Source organism: Pristiophorus japonicus, unplaced genomic scaffold, assembly GCF_044704955.1.
Source record: "Pristiophorus japonicus isolate sPriJap1 unplaced genomic scaffold, sPriJap1.hap1 HAP1_SCAFFOLD_75, whole genome shotgun sequence".
NCBI classification, from domain to species: Eukaryota; Metazoa; Chordata; class Chondrichthyes; family Pristiophoridae; genus Pristiophorus; species Pristiophorus japonicus.
The window spans coordinates 2,123,328-2,132,874 of NW_027254666.1; the positions used below are offsets into that span (position 1 = coordinate 2,123,328).

A 9,547-nucleotide genomic window follows, 5' to 3' on the forward strand; every position below is an offset into this window, starting at 1 on the left:
ACTGCAGAATGCCACTTTTAAGGAGCTGGTCGTGGTGCCATTCAAATCAGTTTTGCTTAATGACTAAAAATAAGAAAAGTGATTTGAAACCGCGCTTTAAGAGGAGACTGCAAACTGAACGCAGCACCTTCGACGGCTCGGCCATCCAGACTGTAAGTTCATTTAAATTTTGAACTTTTGTGTCTTGTAACATGAAGTAAATGAAGACATCTGGCATATCTGTGCCTGACACCGGGGAAACAGTGAGACAAACATTGGAGCAAGTGTCAGGTTATAGCCAAACAGCAAAGAGGTTTGCAACTTTTGAAGAACAATGATCCCGACATGATTTGAATATACAGCCTTCTGATCGGGAGTCAGACACTCTACCGTTGCACCACAAGGTCTACAGTGCAAATTTTCCATGTTTGGAAACATGAAGGTTCCTGAAACACAGTTTCATTTACCCTGCATTGGTGCAATGAAAGGGCTTTAAAATCCCCGGCTGCTCCCAGCGTGGGTCAGACAGCATCAGAAGCAGTGCCCACCTGTCACTCACCCTCTCACGCCCGCTTTTATCACCTGCTGCCCGCAGACTGAAGCAAATCCAGTTCATCATCATCATCGGCTGTCCCTCAAAGAGAGGATGACTTGCTTCCTCGCCAAAAAAGGATGAGTTCACAGGTGTTTCAATATTCCAGGTCCTGAAATGTATGTTGAAGGGTGGAAGATGCCTGTGCGTGGATTTTTTTTAACGTGTGATGGCCGTTGCACCGCAGCCATCACACGGGCTTGACAGAGCGAGGTATTCGTCCAGTGGCAAGGGTTAAACAAGACGACTGGAGACCAGTTCTGCTGCACGGACCCAGTGTGCACACATATCGCAGTGTGGGCTGGCCCGTGCTGCCCCTGGGCCCCTGGCCCTGGACTCATGCCTCCCCTGGGCCCCGATCACATCCCTCCACAGTCTCTCGCCGCTCCTTCGCCCCGATCGCGCCGCTCCTGCTGTATCTGCACACGCTCCAATCACTGACCTGGACCTTGATGACATCACACTTCGATGCCGCCGCCCTCCTGCACCAGCTCGCGCTGCTCCCTGGAGTCGTCTCCCGGGAACTCCAAGCTGCTCCCAGGGCCGCTCACTGTTCCTTTTATGGCCCCGAACTGCCGCTGGTGTTCTCCCGTTAGTGTATCCAGGCTGCGGGTGGCCACCCCGAGCGCAGCAGTGGGGTTTCTGCATTAGATCTGGGTGGGGGCAGTATCTTTCCCCTTCTCTCTTCCTCTTGTCTCTATCCCTGTGCTTTTATTTCTCTATTTATTCGCCCTGTCTCAGTTTCTAGCGTTTAAAAGGGAACAAAAGATGAAATGGGTTTCATTGTGGAACAATTTACTTCACTCAAAGTTAGATGCACGGCTGTTCGCCATGAGGTCAAGGTAGCTAGCCGCTGTTCCCTGGTGGTCAAGGGGTTAAGATCTGCCGCACTGACGTGGTAACGATACTCGATCAATACATCGCATAAAAATAATTGAGGTCTGTGAGACGATTAATAATTGCTGTAAGCACCATGAATACCAATACTTTCTGCGATAGACCGAACTTACAGACTATCTGCCTTCTCCTGCCCTTTGCCGGGCACGTGTTCCGGGTTTAATTTTACAAACTGGGTGAGTTCACTGATCGCGGGGAGACGGTAGGAGCCTCTGTGGCCCCACTGTGAGGATGTGGAAGTGAACATGGTGGCTGGGTGATCCGTGATATTTCTGTAAAGGGCAGTGGAGGAGAAGGATTGAGAACTTGCAGTGTGGGACAGAAGTTATTTCAGGTGAGCCTCCTCATTCCCGATCAGCACAGAGGGAGCTCAGTGGTTAGCTCCCCTCTGTTGGGGCTGTTGTACCAGTGGTTTCTGTAGTGTAGTGGTTATCATGTTTGCTTTACACGCAAAAAGTCCCTGGTTCGATCCCAGGCAGAAACATTTTGTTTAAACTTGCCAAATGGGAACAATCGGAGGCGAGTTTCGTCTCCTGGCAAATGCTGCCTGATTTGCTGAGATTTGCAGAATTTGCTGTTTTTATTTGCTATTTATTCTCCTGGCAAAAGGGCTCCCTTATTCCTGAATTGCTCTTTATTTAACCAATAAATAGATAACTTTGAGTGAGAGAAAACGGATCCACCGGGGACCTTTCGCGTGTGAGGCCAACGTGATATCCGCTACACTGCAGCCCATCAAAGGGCGAGAAACCACTGGATATAAAGGATGAGCTCACAAATATCAGGGGCAGTGCAGTCTGGTCAACGTCAAACCCTCCCTTCTTATTCAGCAGAGGCATGAACGGGAGTCAGACGCCACAAAGTCGCCATTAAAGACAAAAATTCAAATAACACTTCCAAATCTTTTCACTGTAAAATTCTTGCACTTTATTTGAAATCCTACGATGTTGAAGCTGAAAATGAGCACCGTGGGATTTGATCTTCACAACTGATTCTATTTTCTGTGCATGGTCGGATTAGCCGGTGCTGTTAAATTTGACAAAAGTTGCCCCAGATTCCCGGTGTCATCAGCAATGAAGATTTTGAAACAATCCCCGACAAAAATTGTGTAAAATGGGATCTGGTTTAACAGTTAACATGCAAAACACAGAGGAAATGATTGAAGTATCGACTGTCCCTCAGTCAGCATTTCTTTCATTGTGCAAAAGATGACATTGGGTTAAGTAATGATGCTTTCCCGTGAAATAAAAACAAAAGCTCTACAAAAAAACGGACGGCGACTGGCAAGTGAGCGCTGCTTCTGACTCCGAGTGGGAATGGGCGGGGATTTTAAAGCCCTTATCTTGAGGAACGTTCATATCGATAAACATCTCATATTCGTTGTGTAGAGCTCGTGGTGCAATGGTAACGCATCTCACTCGAGATGAGGACACTGCTATCGAAATCATGTCTGGGTTCCTGACCTTTGGGATAATTCCGGAATCAATATTTTCTTCACTGTGTCTTAATAACCAGACCCTTGCTCCAAGGTCTGTCTCACTGATTCCCCGGTGTCAGGCAGAGATACGCCTGCTGCCCTCATTTATTTCATGTGATAGGACACAAAAGTTCAAAATCAACCTGCAGGGGGCCAAACACAACAACACCTAGTCAGGATGGCTGAGCAGTCGAAGGTGCTGTGTTTGGATTGCAATTGCATATGGAGGAGTGGGTTCAAATCCAATGTCTGACACTTTCTGCTTTTAATCATTGAGCGAAACTCATTGTTTGGCACCTCGACCAACTCTTTAAAAGTGGCATTCAGCAGTTCACCTGCTCGCTTAACATTTCCGTCTGACTTGGTGCTGAAAGTGGAGATGTTTCCGCAGTGTAGTGGTTAACACGTTCGCCTCACAAGCGAAAGCTCACCGGGCGGGAATATTTTCTGGAGCTTTCTCCTCATGCATGCTCAGCGGCGAGTTTGTTCTCCTGTGAAAAGTCATGAGATGATAAACATGTAAGGATTAGGGGCCGGAGCAGACCATTCGGCCCCTCGAGCCTCGTCCACCATTCAAGAAGATCCTGGCAGTTCCTCGACAGCAAGTTTAAACATCTGGAGCGGAGCCAACCGGCGCCTGGCTACAATCAACGACAAAAACCCGCATTTGGCAGAAGCCCCGCTCGATCAATTGGGAGAGCATGAAACTCTTAATCTTCGGGTCGCGGGTTCGAGCCCCGCGTTGGGGCTTTTTGTTAAATGTTATCCTGCATTCACCGGAAAACATCATTAATTAACCGATGATCTTCATTTGCATAATTAAAGAAATGCTAACTGAATGAGAGTCAATAATTTAATAATTTGGGACAAACAAGTGAAAGAAACCTGGTGCTGGTGGGCAGTTTTGTTGCCTTTGTCATTGATGCTTGATCGACAAGTCTAGTTATCAAATCGTGTGCTCAACCGTCAGTTACCTGTTACAAATCAGCGGAGGAGAAACTAGTTTGTTGCTGCCTTTGCCTGCACAATGAGTGCTGAGATTATCTGTGCAATATGCAGTCAGCAGGATGAATAAAAGCAACGCTTTTTGAAATGCAGGCAATGCATGCTTTGCAATCAATAAAAAGTTGCATTTTCTTTTCATTCCAAGCATTTTACATTAATGCATTGCAATGCCAACACACTTTTTACCTGGCAAGACTGAAGTACAAGCTGTGATGAACAGTATGAAACAGAAACAGCTACTTGAGAACCCATAGCCTCGACAGTATCTGTGTGAATTGCTCTGCATCGATAATTAGCAGAGCGTAAAGTGGGGAAACTGACGGTGTGGATGAGAAAAGGCCGAGCCAAAGTGTAATGTTGGAGATGATCTTGTTTTTGAAAAATGTTTCAAAGAATTTGGCATCGTTGGTTCCATGGTGTAATGGTGAGCACTCTGGACATGAATCCAGCGATCTGAGTTTAAATCTCGGTGGAAACTGAATGCTTGCTAAAAATTTGGGACAAACAAGTGAGAGACACCTGGTGCTGGTGGGCAGTTTTGTTGCCTTTGTCATTGATGCTTGATCTACAAGTCTCGTTGTCAAATCCTGTGCTCTGTGTTAGCACAGTCCCGCATTGCTGAACTCTTTGCTTCAGCTTGCAGTCTGAAGTTTGGATTAAATAACAGGAAGATTGAAGTTTGGATGGTAAAGAGACTGTTAGACAATGTGGTGCCTTCAGCCAGTGAGATGAGTAACTGGTCATTGTCTGGATGTTAAATATTTGAGTACCTTGTTACGGTGGGAATAATGGAAACTCAGGACTAAACGATTTGATGATGTCTGTATGTTCAGTATTTGAGTGTCACCTTGTTACTATTTAATGACATCTGCAGGTTAAACAAGCAACATTAAGTCTGTCTGTTAAAAGATTCAGAAAGCAGTTAGTCAGGATTGTCTAAATGGAAAGAATAAGAGTTCAAAGGCTTTTTCAGTATAAAGATGAGACTTTTATGGACTGTAGAGACACAGACAGCAGAGACACTGGACATTCGGAAGGTGTGTGTCTCAGGCAGCCACGGAAATCGAAGCAAGCTGCCTTTGTGAAGTGTTCTCAGTAACTTTCGCACTTGGTTTGTTTAGTATGAATGTTTAAATAAAAGACCCGATCCTGCCTTTACTACAACGGAGTGTGTGTGGGTAATTCGACGTTAAAAGCAACGAAGCGAAAAGAGCAAGACAGCCGTTTACAATATTTTGGTGATCACGACGTGATTTTCAAAATTTCGTTGGCTTATTTGAAGCCCCCGACATGAAGCAGAAAGTTGGCTGAGTTGTTGGAAGAAGTGTTTCCCACACATCAGTTCGAGGGGTGAGCATTCTCTTAGTTGTCGTGATTAAAGGGATCTTCAGTTAGTAATTGGAGGCTCAGGGGATATTTCAGTTGAGCTCCAGCCATTTCTTAATGAGTGGATTGAGTCGAAAGGGGGAACTTATGGGATAAGACAGGAAACAATGACAGGAGGATGGAGAGAGACACGGCAGTCCTTAGTAAAGAGTGTCCAGTTAAAAAAGATTAAAGTGTTTGGGTTAAAAAGTGATAAAAAGAGAAAAGCGTTAGTGTTGCAGTGTCTCATGCTGGGGATTCAAACGTTAGGAGAAGAGGCTGAGGCTCGAGATAGGGAAGTCTCAGAACTCAGAGAGCAGCTAACAGCAGTGAGTAAAGAAGTAGAGAATTGGTGATTTCAGGCACTCGGGGCAGCCAGGACTGTTGTGACACTGGATCATCATCTTGCTGATGAACAGAAGTGTAAACAAGATCGAGAGAAAGGAATATCTAAGCTGCAGCAGATGGTGGTATTAGGTTGCCCACGGAGACAGCAATCGATAAAGCTGGGTGGTATTCGGAGGATTCCCCGGGTCTGAGAGTTGAAAATGGGATTAAGGGACAGGGAGAATGGCTACGGTTCCCATCCACAGCTCCTTTGTCTTCTCTGACTTCGGAGCCTCGAACCCGTGTGGTTCACGTGGCAACGTTAGGATCGGAGGCGGAGTACTTAAATGCCTCTTCGGTTACTCAGGCGCTTAACACCCCACAACATTACACACGACATTCCGGTAATGTGGAGAGTGGGGGAAGCACGCTCGAGCGGACAAGGCGAGAGCAGGATCATGATTCCTCTACTCCCTGTGGAGCTCGTGAAGGGAACACGACCTTAAGTGGTTTTGGGGATACCTGGTATGAGCGAGGAGGGGTCAAGTTACAGGCCATGAGAGCTATCCTTCGTGAAGTGGGACCCGCACGTCTTTAGGATCTTAATACGTTTGCCCAGTGGTGGTGTAATATTCTGGGATGGTGGCAGTCAGGGGACATATCAGAGAAACCGAGGGTTCACATGGTTCTGTGAGCTTTAGGGAATCACCGGGGAAAGGTAGTAGGTTTTGAAACAACTTCCAGGTCTCATGCTTGGTAGAATAATAGCTGCATTCTTTGTTACTCACTCAGGGCCACAGTTAATAAAGCGGCTTGCATTATTACCAGGGGAAGGACCCAGGGAAGCTGGGGAACGTATATTCCAGTTGTGTAAAAGTTTGGGAAGTAATTGGATTGATATCAGTCATTACGGGGATGGTACACATAGAGAGATCATTTTGACTCTCCTATCCCCGTCAGTAGTTCTGGAAGTAGATGCCTGGGGTGGGAATGATCGTTTTGATAAATGGTTGGCAAGGGTAGAAAGCTTGTATCAGGGAGCTGCAGGAATTTCAGTCATGGAAGTGAGACAGGGGTTACAACGATGGAAGGCAGAAGGGCCAGAGAGGATGAATCCCGCGAGGAGTCACATAAAAGGAGCAGGACAAGGTGGTGGCCGTCAGTTGATAGAGGGCAGGGATAGACTGGCTAAAGAATTAGAAAAGTGAAAAGAAAAGTTGAAGAATCAGGAAAGAGAAGCTGGAGACACAGACAGGAATGATACCTCGGTTTAGTTGCTGAGGTCGGGGGTAGATTCCGCAGGTGAGGGAGGATCCCTATAGGGATGCCGTGCCTCAACCACACATGTCGTTCCTTTAGGACCCTTACTTCAGGATAGGGGTGGCCATACCCTTATCGAGGCTTGTGTGGAAGGGCAGCGGGAAATGGACACAGGGTCAGCCGGACAAATGAAGGTGCTCCTGGAGGAAGGGGATTCCCCTCTTCAGAGACAGTTCCCCAACAACCCAGATACACGAGGAGCAGTTACTGAACAGTCAGAGATGAAAGCAGTGGGAGAAGCTTGTTCAAAAACATTTAAAGTTTCTGCAGGAATGGGCTGTCTCAGAACTGATGAGATGTTCAGTGAAAAGCTCAAATGTGGGAGTTACAAACATGATCTTGAAGGATGCGTAATAGAAGTTGGATTGTTGCAAATGTCGAGAGAGTGAATTACAGCAGTTCCGAAGGGTGAACTGAGAGAAGGACTGGGTCTCTCGACTGACTATTCAGCATTTCCGTCATCCTTCTCCCACAAAGCAGAGGAAATTGTTAAAACCTGGGCAGAGGGTAACAGACTTGGTCGAAGACACCGATTTTGAGTTTACATTTCTGAATGTAAACAGCATGGAATTCAGTTGGAAACATCAAAAATTGAAAATTGACTTTTAAGTAAAAATGGCTATGGTGATCAGAGACCAACGGACTTTAAAATGGCATCCTGAGAATCTGAATCTACAACAACCCTACTTTGACCCGAAGCGTGCTGCTATTTGGAAGAAGGAAATACGGAAATGGAATACAACATTTCAACAGCTACAGAGTTTGAATCAAGCAATCGTTGTGGACATTAACCATCAAACTGCGGAAATCGAGAATGTACACACAACTTTGGACCAGATTGGACATGTAAGCTGGTGGGAGTCATTGTTGGGATGGAGCCCGACGGCAACAGGTGTGATGAACACAATGATACACCCTGTCCTTATGCTGGTGCTGGTTCAGCTGGTCGTGCTGGTCATTTTGATTTACTGCGGATGGCGTGATGGAAAACAAGGACTACAACTGGACAATACTGTTGAACGAGCTCGAGCCACCATGCAAATGTATGTTACCCAGATAAGACCTGCAGAGAGGCGAGGAGAAGAAGTGGGGGAATGTGAGAGCACAGTCCCGCATTGCTGAACTCTTTGCTTCAGCACGCAGTCTGAAGTTTGGATTAAAAAACAGGAAGATTGAAGTTTGGATGGAAAGAGACTGTTAGACAATGTGGTGCCTTCAGCCAGTGAGATGAGTAACTGGTCATTGTCTGTATGTTAAATATTTGATTGTACCTTTGTTACTATTTAATGACATCTGTAGGTTCAGCAAGCAATATTAAGTCTGTGTGTTAAACAATTCACAAAGCCGTTTGCTGTGATTGTCTAAATGTAAAGAAATAAGAGTATAAAGATGAGACTCACACACGCAGACACCAGAGACACTGGACATTCGGAAGGTGTGTGTCTCAAGCAGCCACGGAAATCGAAGCAAGCTGCCTTTGTGAAGTGTTCTCAGTAACTTTCATACTTGGTTTGTTTGGTATGAATGTTTAAATAAAAGACCCGATCCTGCCTTTACTACAACGGAATGTGGGCGGGTAATTCGAGGTTAAAAGCAACGAAGCAAAAAGAGCAAGACAGCCGTTTACAACATTTTGTAACAGGTAACTGATGGTTGAGCACACGATTTGATAACTAGACTTGTAGATCAAGCATCAATGACAAAGGCAACAAAACTGCCCACCAGCACCAGGTGTCTTTCACTTGTTTGTCCCAAATTTTCAGCAGCTGGGACAACAAGGAATCAGGTTCCACCGAGATTTGAACTCAGATCACAGAGTGTTCACCATTACACTATGGAACCAACCATGGTAAAATATTTGAAACAATTCTCAAAAACAACAAAATCATCTCCAACAGTACACTTTGGCTCGGCCTTTTCTCATCCACACCATCAGTTTCCTCTCTTTGCTCTCTGCTAATTATCGATGCAGAGCAATTCACACAGATGCCATCGAGGCTATGGTTTTACAAGTAGCTGTTTCTGTTTCACACTGTTCATCACAGCTTGTACTTCAGTCTTGCCAGGTAAAAAGTGCGTTGGCATTGCAATGTATTGATATAAAATGCTTGGCATGGAAAGAAAATGCAAAGTTTTGTCGAGTTAGCGAGTAGGTGACGAGGTTTGGGGTTGATGTGCGTCGCTTTCAATCTTTGAAATTTCACCAAGCAAAGAAACGGAGAATTGAACTGTCCCTGTTAGCATTGTGTTTGCGTTTAATCACAGCAATATCCGCAGTCAGGACCTTAAAAGGAATTAATACCTAATACCGGCTTCGGGACTATCAGAATACTTCGTCACAGACAAGGCACCGGAAGGCTGGAAGGGAGATCACACCGGTTGTGGGAGAGCTGGTTGGTGGTGACATGGAAGTGTCTGCAGTGTGTGGGACCAGACTGCTTCCACACATCCACAATGAATGTCCCACCCTTTACTTGGGAAAAGTACAACTGAGAGTGGGCAAGTTCCATCCCAGTCAGAGCAATCTGAAGCTTTAACTGACTGACACCCTGGTTTGGGATGTCTTGCAGTGTGTAATTGCGTCA

At 45.8% G+C, this 9,547-nt stretch overlaps 1 non-coding gene across 1 annotated transcript; it reads left to right on the forward strand.

The window, feature by feature from the left end:
- The first annotated feature begins 1,879 nt into the window (after window positions 1-1,879).
- Window positions 1,880-1,952, forward strand: trnav-uac (transfer RNA valine (anticodon UAC)). The gene has a single exon. It is a non-coding gene; the product is annotated as a tRNA-Val (tRNA).
- The last annotated feature ends 7,595 nt before the right edge of the window (window positions 1,953-9,547 follow it).